This window comes from Pseudorca crassidens, chromosome 6, assembly GCF_039906515.1.
Source record: "Pseudorca crassidens isolate mPseCra1 chromosome 6, mPseCra1.hap1, whole genome shotgun sequence".
Taxonomy (NCBI): Eukaryota; Metazoa; Chordata; class Mammalia; order Artiodactyla; family Delphinidae; genus Pseudorca; species Pseudorca crassidens.
Window position 1 is genome coordinate 128,571,149 of NC_090301.1, and position 16,129 is coordinate 128,587,277.

A 16,129-nucleotide genomic window follows, 5' to 3' on the forward strand; every position below is an offset into this window, starting at 1 on the left:
GTGTGGCTGGTTCCTTAACACAGGGAAGGCCTCAGCCAGGCGTAGTTGGCAATTCCTCTTACGACGACTACCAGTGTAACGTGAGGAATTGTGCTCTTTGCTCAGGTTGGTCCTCACTACGACTTCCTGCTTAACCTAGAGAGGCGGCAAGTGTGAGCTCCCGGAAAGAACGCTGAGCAGAGTGTTCACCTCAATGCAGGTGGCTTTTCCTCACTGAATGCAAGTGGCCCAGCACATGAGACGGGCTCGGACTGCCTTCGTGAGCGTTGGCATGCTGGGGCAACGTAGGTTTCCAAGGAAGAGGACAGCGTGTCGCCTTGGAGTCTACATGCCAAGAAGTGTTACGAAGGGCCTGCACGGCGGCCTGTTTCTCAGCAGGCCGGGAGGAGACGTGTGGTCTTGCGTTCAGCTGCATGGCAAACAGTGCGGAGACCAGAGTTCTGTGAGAGCCGACAGCTCTCCTCGCTCTCCATTTAAGCCCGAAGACGGTGGAGAACTCACGGAAACTGCGGCAGGCAAGAACTGTCCGGCGGCCATTTCGCCACTACACTGAGGCCAAGGGTCGCCTTGCGGTTTCCCAGGACGAACGTGGGCTGCAGGATTAGCTCTCCTCCAGAGTTGCAAGAGCCCTGCTTCTCAGGCTAAAATACTCGCTTCCTACCCGGGCGTAGGGACAGAGGAGAGATGCTGGGCAATAGCAGGGTCTTGCAAGCAGCCCCTGAGAAACCGGGATCCAACCTTCCAAAGGGAAAAGCCTGCTTCTGTATGCAGGGTCACCTAGCCTAGTTAGCAGCAAACCTAAGTCCCTGCTGTATTGGCCGTGCGAAGGGAGCCCGTCGCAAGACACTGGGAACTTCGCTGAATAAAGTTTCCTTTACAGGCGTCTAAGTGTGGCGACTTCCCTAACAGAACGAAGACCTTAGCAAGGCCTAGTAGGCAATGCCTCTTACGACGACTACCACTGCAAAGTGAGCAATTGTGCTCTTTGCTCAGTTTGGACTTCACCTCGACATCCTGCTTAACCTAGAGAGGGGGCAATTGTGAGCTCCCGGAAAGAACGCTGAGCAGAGTGTTCACCTCAATGCAGGTGGCTTTTCGTAACCGAATCAAAGTAGCGCAGCACACGAGACTGGTTAGGACTGCCTTCGGTAGCGTTTGGCAAGCTGTGGCAACGTAGGTTTCCAAGGCAGAGGACAGCGTGTCGCCTTGGACTCTGCACGCCAGGAAATGTTAACAAGGGCCTACACGGATGCCTGTTTCTCAGCAGGTCGGGAGGAGACGTGTGGTCTTGCGTGCAGTTGCATGGCAAACAGTGCGGAGGCCAGAGTTCTGTGAGAGCCGACAGCTCTCCTCGCTCTCCATTTAAGCCCGAAGACGGTGGAGAACTCACGGAAACCACGGCAGGCAAGACCTGTCCGGCGGCCATTTCGCCACTACACTGAGGCCAAGGGTCGCCTTGCGGTTTCCCAGGACGAACGTGGGCTGCAGGATTAGCTCTCCTCCAGAGTTGCAAGAGCCCTGCTTCTCAGGCTAAAATACTCGCTTCCTACCCGGGCGTAGGGGCAGAGGAGAGATGCTGGGCAATAGCAGGGTCTTGCAAGCAGCCCCTGAGAAACCGGGATCCAAGCTTCCAAAGGGAAACGCCTGCTTCTGTATGCAGGGTCACCTAGCCCTGTTAGCAGCAAACCTAAGTCCCTGCAGTACTGGCGCTGCAAAGGTTGACCATCGCCAAACAATGGGAACTTCGCTGAATAAATTGTTCTTTCAAGGCCTCTAAGTGTGGCTGGTTCCTTAACACAGGGAAGGCCTCAGCCAGGCGTAGTTGGCAATTCCTCTTACGACGACTACCAGTGTAACGTGAGGAATTGTGCTCTTTGCTCAGGTTGGTCCTCACTACGACTTCCTGCTTAACCTAGAGAGGCGGCAAGTGTGAGCTCCCGGAAAGAACGCTGAGCAGAGTGTTCACCTCAATGCAGGTGGCTTTTCCTCACTGAATGCAAGTGGTCCAGCACATGAGACGGGCTCGGACTGCCTTCGTGAGCGTTGGCATGCTGGGGCAATGTAGGTTTCCAAGGAAGAGGACAGCGTGTCGCCTTGGAGTCTACATGCCAAGAAGTGTTACGAAGGGCCTGCACGGCGGCCTGTTTCTCAGCAGGCCGGGAGGAGACGTGTGGTCTTGCGTTCAGCTGCATGGCAAACAGTGCGGAGGCCAGAGTTCTGTGAGAGCCGACAGCTCTCCTCGCTCTCCATTTAAGCCCGAAGACGGTGGAGAACTCACGGAAACCGCGGCAGGCAAGACCTGTCCGGAGGCCATTTCGCCACTACACTGAGGCCAAGGGTCGCCTTGCGGTTTCCCAGGACGAACGTGGGCTGCAGGATTAGCTCTCCTCCAGAGTTGCAAGAGCCCTGCTTCTCAGGCTAAAATACTCGCTTCCTACCCGGGCGTAGGGGCAGAGGAGAGATGCTGGGCAATAGCAGGGTCTTGCAAGCAGCCCCTGAGAAACCGGGATCCAAGCTTCCAAAGGGAAAAGCTTGCTTCTGTATGCAGGGTCAGCTAGCCTAGTTAGCAGCAAACCTAAGTCCCTGCTGTATTGGCCCTGCGATGGGAGACCGTCGCAAGACACTGGGAACTTCGCTGAATAAAGTTTCCTTTACAGGCGTCTAAGTGTGGCGACTTCCCTAACAGAACGAAGACCTTAGCAAGGCCTAGTAGGCAATGCCTCTTACGACGACTACCACTGCAAAGTGAGCAATTGTGCTCTTTGCTCAGTTTGGACCTCACCTCGACATCCTGCTTAACCTAGAGAGGGGGCAATTGTGAACTCCCGGAAAGAACGCTGAGCAGAGTGTTCACCTCAATGCAGGTGGCTTTTCGTAACCGAATCAAAGTTGCGCAGCACACGAGACTGGTTAGGACTGCCTTCGGTAGCGTTTGGCAAGCTGTGGCAACGTAGGTTTCCAAGGCAGAGGACAGCGTGTCGCTTTGGACTCTGTACGCCAGGAAATGTTAACAAGGGCCTACACGGATGCCTGTTTCTCAGCAGGTCGGGAGGAGACGTGTGGTCTTGTGTGTAGTTGCATGGCAAACAGTGTGGAGGCCAGAGTTCTGTGAGCCGACAGCTCTCCTCGCTCTCCATTTAAGCCCGAAGATGGTGGAGAACTCACGGAAACCGCGGCAGGCAAGACCTGTCCGGCGGCCATTTCGCCACTACACTGAGGCCAAGGGTCGCCTTGCGGTTTCCCAGGACGAACGTGGGCTGCAGGATTAGCTCTCCTCCAGAGTTGCAAGAGCCCTGCTTCTCAGGCTAAAATACTCGCTTCCTACACGGGCGTAGGGGCAGAGGAGAGATGCTGGGCAATAGCAGGGTCTTGCAAGCAGCCCCTGAGAAACCGGGATCCAAGCTTCCAAAGGGAAACGCCTGCTTCTGTATGCAGGGTCACCTAGCCCTGTTAGCAGCAAACCTAAGTCCCTGCAGTACTGGCGCTGCAAAGGTTGACCATCGCCAAACAATGGGAACTTCGCTGAATAAATTGTTCTTTCAAGGCCTCTAAGTGTGGCTGGTTCCTTAACACAGGGAAGGCCTCAGCCAGGCGTAGTTGGCAATTCCTCTTACGACGACTACCAGTGTAACGTGAGGAATTGTGCTCTTTGCTCAGGTTGGTCCTCACTACGACTTCCTGCTTAACCTAGAGAGGCGGCAAGTGTGAGCTCCCGGAAAGAACGCTGAGCAGAGTGTTCACCTCAATGCAGGTGGCTTTTCCTCACTGAATGCAAGTGGCCCAGCACATGAGACGGGCTCGGACTGCCTTCGTGAGCGTTGGCATGCTGGGGCAACGTAGGTTTCCAAGGAAGAGGACAGCGTGTCGCCTTGGAGTCTACATGCCAAGAAGTGTTACGAAGGGCCTGCATGGCGGCCTGTTTCTCAGCAGGCCGGGAGGAGAAGTGCGGTCTTGCGTTCAGGTGCATGGCGAACGGTGCGGAGGCCAGAGTTCTGTGAGAGCCGACAGCTCTCCTCGCTCTGCATTTAAGCCCGAAGATGGTGGAGAACTCACGGAAACCGCGGCAGGCAAGACCTGTCCGGCGGCCATTTCGCCACTACACTGAGGCCAAGGGTCGCCTTGCGGTTTGCCAGGACGAACGTGGGCTGCAGGATTAGCTCTCCTCCAGAGTTGCAAGAGCCCTGCTTCTCAGGCTAAAATACTCGCTTCCTACCCGGGCGTAGGGGCAGAGGAGAGATGCTGGGCAATAGCAGGGTCTTGCAAGCAGCCCCTGAGAAACCGGGATCCAAGCTTCCAGAGGGAAAAGCCTGCTTCTGTATGCAGGGTCACCTAGCCTAGTTAGCAGCAAACCTAAGTCCCTGCTGTATTGGCCCTGCGAAGGGAGACCGTCGCAAGACACTGGGAACTTCGCTGAATAAAGTTTCCTTTACAGGCGTCTAAGTGTGGCGACTTCCCTAACAGAACGAAGACCTTAGCAAGGCCTAGTAGGCAATGCCTCTTACGACGACTACCACTGCAAAGTGAGCAATTGTGCTCTTTGCTCAGTTTGGACCTCACCTCGACATCCTGCTTAACCTAGAGAGGGGGCAATTGTGAGCTCCCGGAAAGAACGCTGAGCAGAGTGTTCACCTCAATGCAGGTGGCTTTTCGTAACCGAATCAAAGTCGCGCAGCACACGAGACTGGTTAGGACTGCCTTCGGTAGCGTTTGGCAAGCTGTGGCAACGTAGGTTTCCAAGGCAGAGGACAGCGTGTCGCCTTGGACTCTGCACGCCAGGAAATGTTAACAAGGGCCTACACGGATGCCTGTTTCTCAGCAGGTCGGGAGGAGACGTGTGGTCTTGCGTGCAGTTGCATGGCAAACAGTGCGGAGGCCAGAGTTCTGTGAGAGCCGACAGCTCTCCTCGCTCTCCATTTAAGCCCGAAGACGGTGGAGAACTCACGGAAACCGCGGCAGGCAAGAACTGTCCGGCGGCCATTTCGCCACTACACTGAGGCCAAGGGTCGCCTTGCGGTTTCCCAGGACGAACGTGGGCTGCAGGATTAGCTCTCCTCCAGAGTTGCAAGAGCCCTGCTTCTCAGGCTAAAATACTCGCTTCCTACCCGGGCGTAGGGGCAGAGGAGAGATGCTGGGCAATAGCAGGGTCTTGCAAGCAGCCCCTGAGAAACCGGGATCCAAGCTTCCAAAGGGAAACGCCTGCTTCTGTATGCAGGGTCACCTAGCCCTGTTAGCAGCAAACCTAAGTCCCTGCAGTACTGGCGCTGCAAAGGTTGACCATCGCCAAACAATGGGAACATCGCTGAATAAATTGTTCTTTCAAGGCCTCTAAGTGTGGCTGGTTCCTTAACACAGGGAAGGCCTCAGCCAGGCGTAGTTGGCAATTCCTCTTACGACGACTACCAGTGTAACGTGAGGAATTGTGCTCTTTGCTCAGGTTGGTCCTCACTACGACTTCCTGCTTAACCTAGAGAGGCGGCAAGTGTGAGCTCCCAGAAAGAACGCTGAGCAGAGTGTTCACCTCAATGCAGGTGGCTTTTCCTCACTGAATGCAAGTGGCCCAGCACATGAGACGGGCTCGGACTGCCTTCGTGAGCGTTGGCATGCTGGGGCAACGTAGGTTTCCAAGGAAGAGGACAGCGTGTCGCCTTGGAGTCTACATGCCAAGAAGTGTTACGAAGGGCCTGCACGGCGGCCTGTTTCTCAGCAGGCCGGGAGGAGACGTGCGGTCTTGCGTTCAGCTGCATGGCAAACAGTGCGGAGACCAGAGTTCTGTGAGAGCCGACAGCTCTCCTCGCTCTCCATTTAAGCCCGAAGACGGTGGAGAACTCACGGAAACCGCGGCAGGCAAGACCTGTCCGGCGGCCATTTCGCCACTACACTGAGGCCAAGGGTCGCCTTGCGGTTTCCCAGGACGAACGTGGGCTGCAGGATTAGCTCTCCTCCAGAGTTGCAAGAGCCCTGCTTCTCAGGCTAAAATACTCGCTTCCTACCCGGGCGTAGGGGCAGAGGAGAGATGCTGGGCAATAGCAGGGTCTTGCAAGCAGCCCCTGAGAAACCGGGATCCAAGCTTCCAGAGGGAAAAGCCTGCTTCTGTATGCAGGGTCACCTAGCCTAGTTAGCAGCAAACCTAAGTCCCTGCTGTATTGGCCCTGCGAAGGGAGACCGTCGCAAGACACTGGGAACTTCGCTGAATAAAGTTTCCTTTACAGGCGTCTAAGTGTGGCGACTTCCCTAACAGAACGAAGACCTTAGCAAGGCCTAGTAGGCAATGCCTCTTACGACGACTACCACTGCAAAGTGAGCAATTGTGCTCTTTGCTCAGTTTGGACCTCACCTCGACATCCTGCTTAACCTAGAGAGGGGGCAATTGTGAGCTCCCGGAAAGAACGCTGAGCAGAGTGTTCACCTCAATGCAGGTGGCTTTTCGTAACCGAATCAAAGTTGCGCAGCACACGAGACTGGTTAGGACTGCCTTCGGTAGCGTTTGGCAAGCTGTGGCAACGTAGGTTTCCAAGGCAGAGGACAGCGTGTCGCCTTGGACTCTGCACGCCAGGAAATGTTAACAAGGGCCTACACGGATGCCTGTTTCTCAGCAGGTCGGGAGGAGACGTGTGGTCTTGCGTGCAGTTGCATGGCAAACAGTGCGGAGGCCAGAGTTCTGTGAGAGCCGACAGCTCTCCTCGTTCTCCATTTAAGCCCGAAGACGGTGGAGAACTCACGGAAACCGCGGCAGGCAAGACCTGTCCGGCGGCCATTTCGCCACTACACTGAGGCCAAGGGTCGCCTTGCGGTTTCCCAGGACGAACGTGGGCTGCAGGATTAGCTCTCCGCCAGAGTTGCAAGAGCCCTGCTTCTCAGGCTAAAATACTCGCTTCCTACCCGGGCGTAGGGGCAGAGGAGAGATGCTGGGCAATAGCAGGGTCTTGCAAGCAGCCCCTGAGAAACCGGGATCCAAGCTTCCAAAGGGAAACGCCTGCTTCTGTATGCAGGGTCACCTAGCCCTGTTAGCAGCAAACCTAAGTCCCTGCAGTACTGGCGCTGCAAAGGTTGACCATCGCCAAACAATGGGAACTTCGCTGAATAAATTGTTCTTTCAAGGCCTCTAAGTGTGGCTGGTTCCTTAACACAGGGAAGGCCTCAGCCAGGCGTAGTTGGCAATTCCTCTTACGACGACTACCAGTGTAACGTGAGGAATTGTGCTCTTTGCTCAGGTTGGTCCTCACTACGACTTCCTGCTTAACCTAGAGAGGCGGCAAGTGTGAGCTCCCGGAAAGAACGCTGAGCAGAGTGTTCACCTCAATGCAGGTGGCTTTTCCTCACTGAATGCAAGTGGCCCAGCACATGAGACGGGCTCGGACTGCCTTCGTGAGCGTTGGCATGCTGGGGCAACGTAGGTTTCCAAGGAAGAGGACAGCGTGTCGCCTTGGAGTCTACATGCCAAGAAGTGTTACGAAGGGCCTGCACGGCGGCCTGTTTCTCAGCAGGCCGGGAGGAGACGTGCGGTCTTGCATTCAGCTGCATGGCAAACAGTGCGGAGGCCAGAGTTCTGTGAGAGCCGACAGCTCTCCTCGCTCTCCATTTAAGCCCGAAGACGGTGGAGAACTCACGGAAACCGCGGCAGGCAAGACCTGTCCGGCGGCCATTTCGCCACTACACTGAGGCCAAGGGTCGCCTTGCGGTTTCCCAGGACGAACGTGGGCTGCAGGATTAGCTCTCCTCAAGAGTTGCAAGAGCCCTGCTTCTCAGGCTAAAATACTCGCTTCCTACCCGGGCGTAGGGGCAGAGGAGAGATGCTGGGCAATAGCAGGGTCTTGCAAGCAGCCCCTGAGAAACCGGGATCCAAGCTTCCAAAGGGAAAAGCTTGCTTCTGTATGCAGGGTCAGCTAGCCTAGTTAGCAGCAAACCTAAGTCCCTGCTGTATTGGCCCTGCGATGGGAGACCGTCGCAAGACACTGGGAACTTCGCTGAATAAAGTTTCCTTTACAGGCGTCTAAGTGTGGCGACTTCCCTAACAGAACGAAGACCTTAGCAAGGCCTAGTAGGCAATGCCTCTTACGACGACTACCACTGCAAAGTGAGCAATTGTGCTCTTTGCTCAGTTTGGACCTCACCTCGACATCCTGCTTAACCTAGAGAGGGGGCAATTGTGAACTCCCGGAAAGAACGCTGAGCAGAGTGTTCACCTCAATGCAGGTGGCTTTTCGTAACCGAATCAAAGTTGCGCAGCACACGAGACTGGTTAGGACTGCCTTCGGTAGCGTTTGGCAAGCTGTGGCAACGTAGGTTTCCAAGGCAGAGGACAGCGTGTCGCTTTGGACTCTGTACGCCAGGAAATGTTAACAAGGGCCTACACGGATGCCTGTTTCTCAGCAGGTCGGGAGGAGACGTGTGGTCTTGTGTGTAGTTGCATGGCAAACAGTGTGGAGGCCAGAGTTCTGTGAGCCGACAGCTCTCCTCGCTCTCCATTTAAGCCCGAAGATGGTGGAGAACTCACGGAAACCGCGGCAGGCAAGACCTGTCCGGCGGCCATTTCGCCACTACACTGAGGCCAAGGGTCGCCTTGCGGTTTCCCAGGACGAACGTGGGCTGCAGGATTAGCTCTCCTCCAGAGTTGCAAGAGCCCTGCTTCTCAGGCTAAAATACTCGCTTCCTACACGGGCGTAGGGGCAGAGGAGAGATGCTGGGCAATAGCAGGGTCTTGCAAGCAGCCCCTGAGAAACCGGGATCCAAGCTTCCAAAGGGAAACGCCTGCTTCTGTATGCAGGGTCACCTAGCCCTGTTAGCAGCAAACCTAAGTCCCTGCAGTACTGGCGCTGCAAAGGTTGACCATCGCCAAACAATGGGAACTTCGCTGAATAAATTGTTCTTTCAAGGCCTCTAAGTGTGGCTGGTTCCTTAACACAGGGAAGGCCTCAGCCAGGCGTAGTTGGCAATTCCTCTTACGACGACTACCAGTGTAACGTGAGGAATTGTGCTCTTTGCTCAGGTTGGTCCTCACTACGACTTCCTGCTTAACCTAGAGAGGCGGCAAGTGTGAGCTCCCGGAAAGAACGCTGAGCAGAGTGTTCACCTCAATGCAGGTGGCTTTTCCTCACTGAATGCAAGTGGCCCAGCACATGAGACGGGCTCGGACTGCCTTCGTGAGCGTTGGCATGCTGGGGCAACGTAGGTTTCCAAGGAAGAGGACAGCGTGTCGCCTTGGAGTCTACATGCCAAGAAGTGTTACGAAGGGCCTGCATGGCGGCCTGTTTCTCAGCAGGCCGGGAGGAGAAGTGCGGTCTTGCGTTCAGGTGCATGGCGAACGGTGCGGAGGCCAGAGTTCTGTGAGAGCCGACAGCTCTCCTCGCTCTGCATTTAAGCCCGAAGATGGTGGAGAACTCACGGAAACCGCGGCAGGCAAGACCTGTCCGGCGGCCATTTCGCCACTACACTGAGGCCAAGGGTCGCCTTGCGGTTTGCCAGGACGAACGTGGGCTGCAGGATTAGCTCTCCTCCAGAGTTGCAAGAGCCCTGCTTCTCAGGCTAAAATACTCGCTTCCTACCCGGGCGTAGGGGCAGAGGAGAGATGCTGGGCAATAGCAGGGTCTTGCAAGCAGCCCCTGAGAAACCGGGATCCAAGCTTCCAGAGGGAAAAGCCTGCTTCTGTATGCAGGGTCACCTAGCCTAGTTAGCAGCAAACCTAAGTCCCTGCTGTATTGGCCCTGCGAAGGGAGACCGTCGCAAGACACTGGGAACTTCGCTGAATAAAGTTTCCTTTACAGGCGTCTAAGTGTGGCGACTTCCCTAACAGAACGAAGACCTTAGCAAGGCCTAGTAGGCAATGCCTCTTACGACGACTACCACTGCAAAGTGAGCAATTGTGCTCTTTGCTCAGTTTGGACCTCACCTCGACATCCTGCTTAACCTAGAGAGGGGGCAATTGTGAGCTCCCGGAAAGAACGCTGAGCAGAGTGTTCACCTCAATGCAGGTGGCTTTTCGTAACCGAATCAAAGTCGCGCAGCACACGAGACTGGTTAGGACTGCCTTCGGTAGCGTTTGGCAAGCTGTGGCAACGTAGGTTTCCAAGGCAGAGGACAGCGTGTCGCCTTGGACTCTGCACGCCAGGAAATGTTAACAAGGGCCTACACGGATGCCTGTTTCTCAGCAGGTCGGGAGGAGACGTGTGGTCTTGCGTGCAGTTGCATGGCAAACAGTGCGGAGGCCAGAGTTCTGTGAGAGCCGACAGCTCTCCTCGCTCTCCATTTAAGCCCGAAGACGGTGGAGAACTCACGGAAACCGCGGCAGGCAAGAACTGTCCGGCGGCCATTTCGCCACTACACTGAGGCCAAGGGTCGCCTTGCGGTTTCCCAGGACGAACGTGGGCTGCAGGATTAGCTCTCCTCCAGAGTTGCAAGAGCCCTGCTTCTCAGGCTAAAATACTCGCTTCCTACCCGGGCGTAGGGGCAGAGGAGAGATGCTGGGCAATAGCAGGGTCTTGCAAGCAGCCCCTGAGAAACCGGGATCCAAGCTTCCAAAGGGAAACGCCTGCTTCTGTATGCAGGGTCACCTAGCCCTGTTAGCAGCAAACCTAAGTCCCTGCAGTACTGGCGCTGCAAAGGTTGACCATCGCCAAACAATGGGAACATCGCTGAATAAATTGTTCTTTCAAGGCCTCTAAGTGTGGCTGGTTCCTTAACACAGGGAAGGCCTCAGCCAGGCATAGTTGGCAATTCCTCTTACGACGACTACCAGTGTAACGTGAGGAATTGTGCTCTTTGCTCAGGTTGGTCCTCACTACGACTTCCTGCTTAACCTAGAGAGGCGGCAAGTGTGAGCTCCCAGAAAGAACGCTGAGCAGAGTGTTCACCTCAATGCAGGTGGCTTTTCCTCACTGAATGCAAGTGGCCCAGCACATGAGACGGGCTCGGACTGCCTTCGTGAGCGTTGGCATGCTGGGGCAACGTAGGTTTCCAAGGAAGAGGACAGCGTGTCGCCTTGGAGTCTACATGCCAAGAAGTGTTACGAAGGGCCTGCACGGCGGCCTGTTTCTCAGCAGGCCGGGAGGAGACGTGCGGTCTTGCGTTCAGCTGCATGGCAAACAGTGCGGAGACCAGAGTTCTGTGAGAGCCGACAGCTCTCCTCGCTCTCCATTTAAGCCCGAAGACGGTGGAGAACTCACGGAAACCGCGGCAGGCAAGACCTGTCCGGCGGCCATTTCGCCACTACACTGAGGCCAAGGGTCGCCTTGCGGTTTCCCAGGACGAACGTGGGCTGCAGGATTAGCTCTCCTCCAGAGTTGCAAGAGCCCTGCTTCTCAGGCTAAAATACTCGCTTCCTACCCGGGCGTAGGGGCAGAGGAGAGATGCTGGGCAATAGCAGGGTCTTGCAAGCAGCCCCTGAGAAACCGGGATCCAAGCTTCCAGAGGGAAAAGCCTGCTTCTGTATGCAGGGTCACCTAGCCTAGTTAGCAGCAAACCTAAGTCCCTGCTGTATTGGCCCTGCGAAGGGAGACCGTCGCAAGACACTGGGAACTTCGCTGAATAAAGTTTCCTTTACAGGCGTCTAAGTGTGGCGACTTCCCTAACAGAACGAAGACCTTAGCAAGGCCTAGTAGGCAATGCCTCTTACGACGACTACCACTGCAAAGTGAGCAATTGTGCTCTTTGCTCAGTTTGGACCTCACCTCGACATCCTGCTTAACCTAGAGAGGGGGCAATTGTGAGCTCCCGGAAAGAACGCTGAGCAGAGTGTTCACCTCAATGCAGGTGGCTTTTCGTAACCGAATCAAAGTTGCGCAGCACACGAGACTGGTTAGGACTGCCTTCGGTAGCGTTTGGCAAGCTGTGGCAACGTAGGTTTCCAAGGCAGAGGACAGCGTGTCGCCTTGGACTCTGCACGCCAGGAAATGTTAACAAGGGCCTACACGGATGCCTGTTTCTCAGCAGGTCGGGAGGAGACGTGTGGTCTTGCGTGCAGTTGCATGGCAAACAGTGCGGAGGCCAGAGTTCTGTGAGAGCCGACAGCTCTCCTCGTTCTCCATTTAAGCCCGAAGACGGTGGAGAACTCACGGAAACCGCGGCAGGCAAGACCTGTCCGGCGGCCATTTCGCCACTACACTGAGGCCAAGGGTCGCCTTGCGGTTTCCCAGGACGAACGTGGGCTGCAGGATTAGCTCTCCGCCAGAGTTGCAAGAGCCCTGCTTCTCAGGCTAAAATACTCGCTTCCTACCCGGGCGTAGGGGCAGAGGAGAGATGCTGGGCAATAGCAGGGTCTTGCAAGCAGCCCCTGAGAAACCGGGATCCAAGCTTCCAAAGGGAAACGCCTGCTTCTGTATGCAGGGTCACCTAGCCCTGTTAGCAGCAAACCTAAGTCCCTGCAGTACTGGCGCTGCAAAGGTTGACCATCGCCAAACAATGGGAACTTCGCTGAATAAATTGTTCTTTCAAGGCCTCTAAGTGTGGCTGGTTCCTTAACACAGGGAAGGCCTCAGCCAGGCGTAGTTGGCAATTCCTCTTACGACGACTACCAGTGTAACGTGAGGAATTGTGCTCTTTGCTCAGGTTGGTCCTCACTACGACTTCCTGCTTAACCTAGAGAGGCGGCAAGTGTGAGCTCCCGGAAAGAACGCTGAGCAGAGTGTTCACCTCAATGCAGGTGGCTTTTCCTCACTGAATGCAAGTGGCCCAGCACATGAGACGGGCTCGGACTGCCTTCGTGAGCGTTGGCATGCTGGGGCAACGTAGGTTTCCAAGGAAGAGGACAGCGTGTCGCCTTGGAGTCTACATGCCAAGAAGTGTTACGAAGGGCCTGCACGGCGGCCTGTTTCTCAGCAGGCCGGGAGGAGACGTGCGGTCTTGCATTCAGCTGCATGGCAAACAGTGCGGAGGCCAGAGTTCTGTGAGAGCCGACAGCTCTCCTCGCTCTCCATTTAAGCCCGAAGACGCTGGAGAACTCACGGAAACCGCGGCAGGCAAGACCTGTCCGGCGGCCATTTCGCCACTACACTGAGGCCAAGGGTCGCCTTGCGGTTTCCCAGGACGAACGTGGGCTGCAGGATTAGCTCTCCGCCAGAGTTGCAAGAGCCCTGCTTCTCAGGCTAAAATACTCGCTTCCTACCCGGGCGTAGGGGCAGAGGAGAGATGCTGGGCAATAGCAGGGTCTTGCAAGCAGCCCCTGAGAAACCGGGATCCAAGCTTCCAAAGGGAAACGCCTGCTTCTGTATGCAGGGTCACCTAGCCTAGTTAGCAGCAAACCTAAGTCCCTGCTGTATTGGCCCTGCGAAGGGAGACCGTCGCAAGACACTGGGAACTTCGCTGAATAAAGTTTCCTTTACAGGTGTCTAAGTGTGGCGACTTCCCTAACAGAACGAAGACCTTAGCAAGGCCTAGTAGGCAATGCCTCTTACGACGACTACCACTGCAAAGTGAGCAATTGTGCTCTTTGCTCAGTTTGGACCTCACCTCGACATCCTGCTTAACCTAGAGAGGGGGCAATTGTGAGCTCCCGGAAAGAATGCTGAGCAGAGTGTTCACCTCAATGCAGGTGGCTTTTCGTAACCGAATCAAAGTTGCGCAGCACACGAGACTGGTTATGACTGCCTTCGGTAGCGTTTGGCAAGCTGTGGCAACGTAGGTTTCCAAGGCAGAGGACAGCGTGTCGCCTTGGACTCTGCACGCCAGGAAATGTTAACAAGGGCCTACACGGATGCCTGTTTCTCAGCAGGTCGGGAGGAGACGTGTGGTCTTGCGTGCAGTTGCATGGCAAACAGTGCGGAGGCCAGAGTTCTGTGAGAGCCGACAGCTCTCCTCGCTCTCCATTTAAGCCCGAAGACGGTGGAGAACTCACGGAAACCGTGGCAGGCAAGACCTGTCCGGCGGCCATTTCGCCACTACACTGAGGCCAAGGGTCGCCTTGCGGTTTCCCAGGACGAACGTGGGCTGCAGGATTAGCTCTCCGCCAGAGTTGCAAGAGCCCTGCTTCTCAGGCTAAAATACTCGCTTCCTACCCGGGCGTAGGGGCAGAGGAGAGATGCTGGGCAATAGCAGGGTCTTGCAAGCAGCCCCTGAGAAACCGGGATCCAAGCTTCCAAAGGGAAACGCCTGCTTCTGTATGCAGGGTCACCTAGCCCTGTTAGCAGCAAACCTAAGTCCCTGCAGTACTGGCGCTGCAAAGGTTGACCATCGCCAAACAATGGGAACTTCGCTGAATAAATTGTTCTTTCAAGGCCTCTAAGTGTGGCTGGTTCCTTAACACAGGGAAGGCCTCAGCCAGGCGTAGTTGGCAATTCCTCTTACGACGACTACCAGTGTAACGTGAGGAATTGTGCTCTTTGCTCAGGTTGGTCCTCACTACGACTTCCTGCTTAACCTAGAGAGGCGGCAAGTGTGAGCTCCCGGAAAGAACGCTGAGCAGAGTGTTCACCTCAATGCAGGTGGCTTTTCCTCACTGAATGCAAGTGGCCCAGCACATGAGACGGGCTCGGACTGCCTTCGTGAGCGTTGGCATGCTGGGGCAACGTAGGTTTCCAAGGAAGAGGACAGCGTGTCGCCTTGGAGTCTACATGCCAAGAAGTGTTACGAAGGGCCTGCACGGCAGCCTGTTTCTCAGCAGGCCGGGAGGAGACGTGCAGTCTTGCGTTCAGCTGCATGGCAAACAGTGCGGAGGCCAGAGTTCTGTGAGAGCCGACAGCTCTCCTCGCTCTCCATTTAAGCCCGAAGACGGTGGAGAACTCACGGAAACCGCGGCAGGCAAGACCTGTCCGGCGGCCATTTCGCCACTACACTGAGGCCAAGGGTCGCCTTGCGGTTTCCCAGGACGAACGTGGGCTGCAGGATTAGCTCTCCGCCAGAGTTGCAAGAGCCCTGCTTCTCAGGCTAAAATACTCGCTTCCTACCCGGGCGTAGGGGCAGAGGAGAGATGCTGGGCAATAGCAGGGTCTTGCAAGCAGCCCCTGAGAAACCGGGATCCAAGCTTCCAAAGGGAAACGCCTGCTTCTGTATGCAGGGTCACCTAGCCTAGTTAGCAGCAAACCTAAGTCCCTGCTGTATTGGCCCTGCGAAGGGAGACCGTCGCAAGACACTGGGAACTTCGCTGAATAAAGTTTCCTTTACAGGCGTCTAAGTGTGGCGACTTCCCTAACAGAACGAAGACCTTAGCAAGGCCTAGTAGGCAATGCCTCTTACGACGACTACCACTGCAAAGTGAGCAATTGTGCTCTTTGCTCAGTTTGGACCTCACCTCGACATCCTGCTTAACCTAGAGAGGGGGCAATTGTGAGCTCCCGGAAAGAACGCTGAGCAGAGTGTTCACCTCAATGCAGGTGGCTTTTCGTAACCGAATCAAAGTTGCGCAGCACACGAGACTGGTTATGACTGCCTTCGGTAGCGTTTGGCAAGCTGTGGCAACGTAGGTTTCCAAGGCAGAGGACAGCGTGTCGCCTTGGACTCTGCACGCCAGGAAATGTTAACAAGGGCCTACACGGATGCCTGTTTCTCAGCAGGTCGGGAGGAGACGTGTGGTCTTGCGTGCAGTTGCATGGCAAACAGTGCGGAGGCCAGAGTTCTGTGAGAGCCGACAGCTCTCCTCGCTCTCCATTTAAGCCCGAAGACGGTGGAGAACTCACGGAAACCGTGGCAGGCAAGACCTGTCCGGCGGCCATTTCGCCACTACACTGAGGCCAAGGGTCGCCTTGCGGTTTCCCAGGACGAACGTGGGCTGCAGGATTAGCTCTCCGCCAGAGTTGCAAGAGCCCTGCTTCTCAGGCTAAAATACTCGCTTCCTACCCGGGCGTAGGGGCAGAGGAGAGATGCTGGGCAATAGCAGGGTCTTGCAAGCAGCCCCTGAGAAACCGGGATCCAAGCTTCCAAAGGGAAACGCCTGCTTCTGTATGCAGGGTCACCTAGCCTAGTTAGCAGCAAACCTAAGTCCCTGCTGTATTGGCCCTGCGAAGGGAGACCGTCGCAAGACACTGGGAACTTCGCTGAATAAAGTTTCCTTTACAGGCGTCTAAGTGTGGCGACTTCCCTAACAGAACGAAGACCTTAGCAAGGCCTAGTAGGCAATGCCTCTTACGACGACTACCACTGCAAAGTGAGCAATTGTGCTCTTTGCTCAGTTTGGACCTCACCTCGACATCCTGCTTAACCTAGA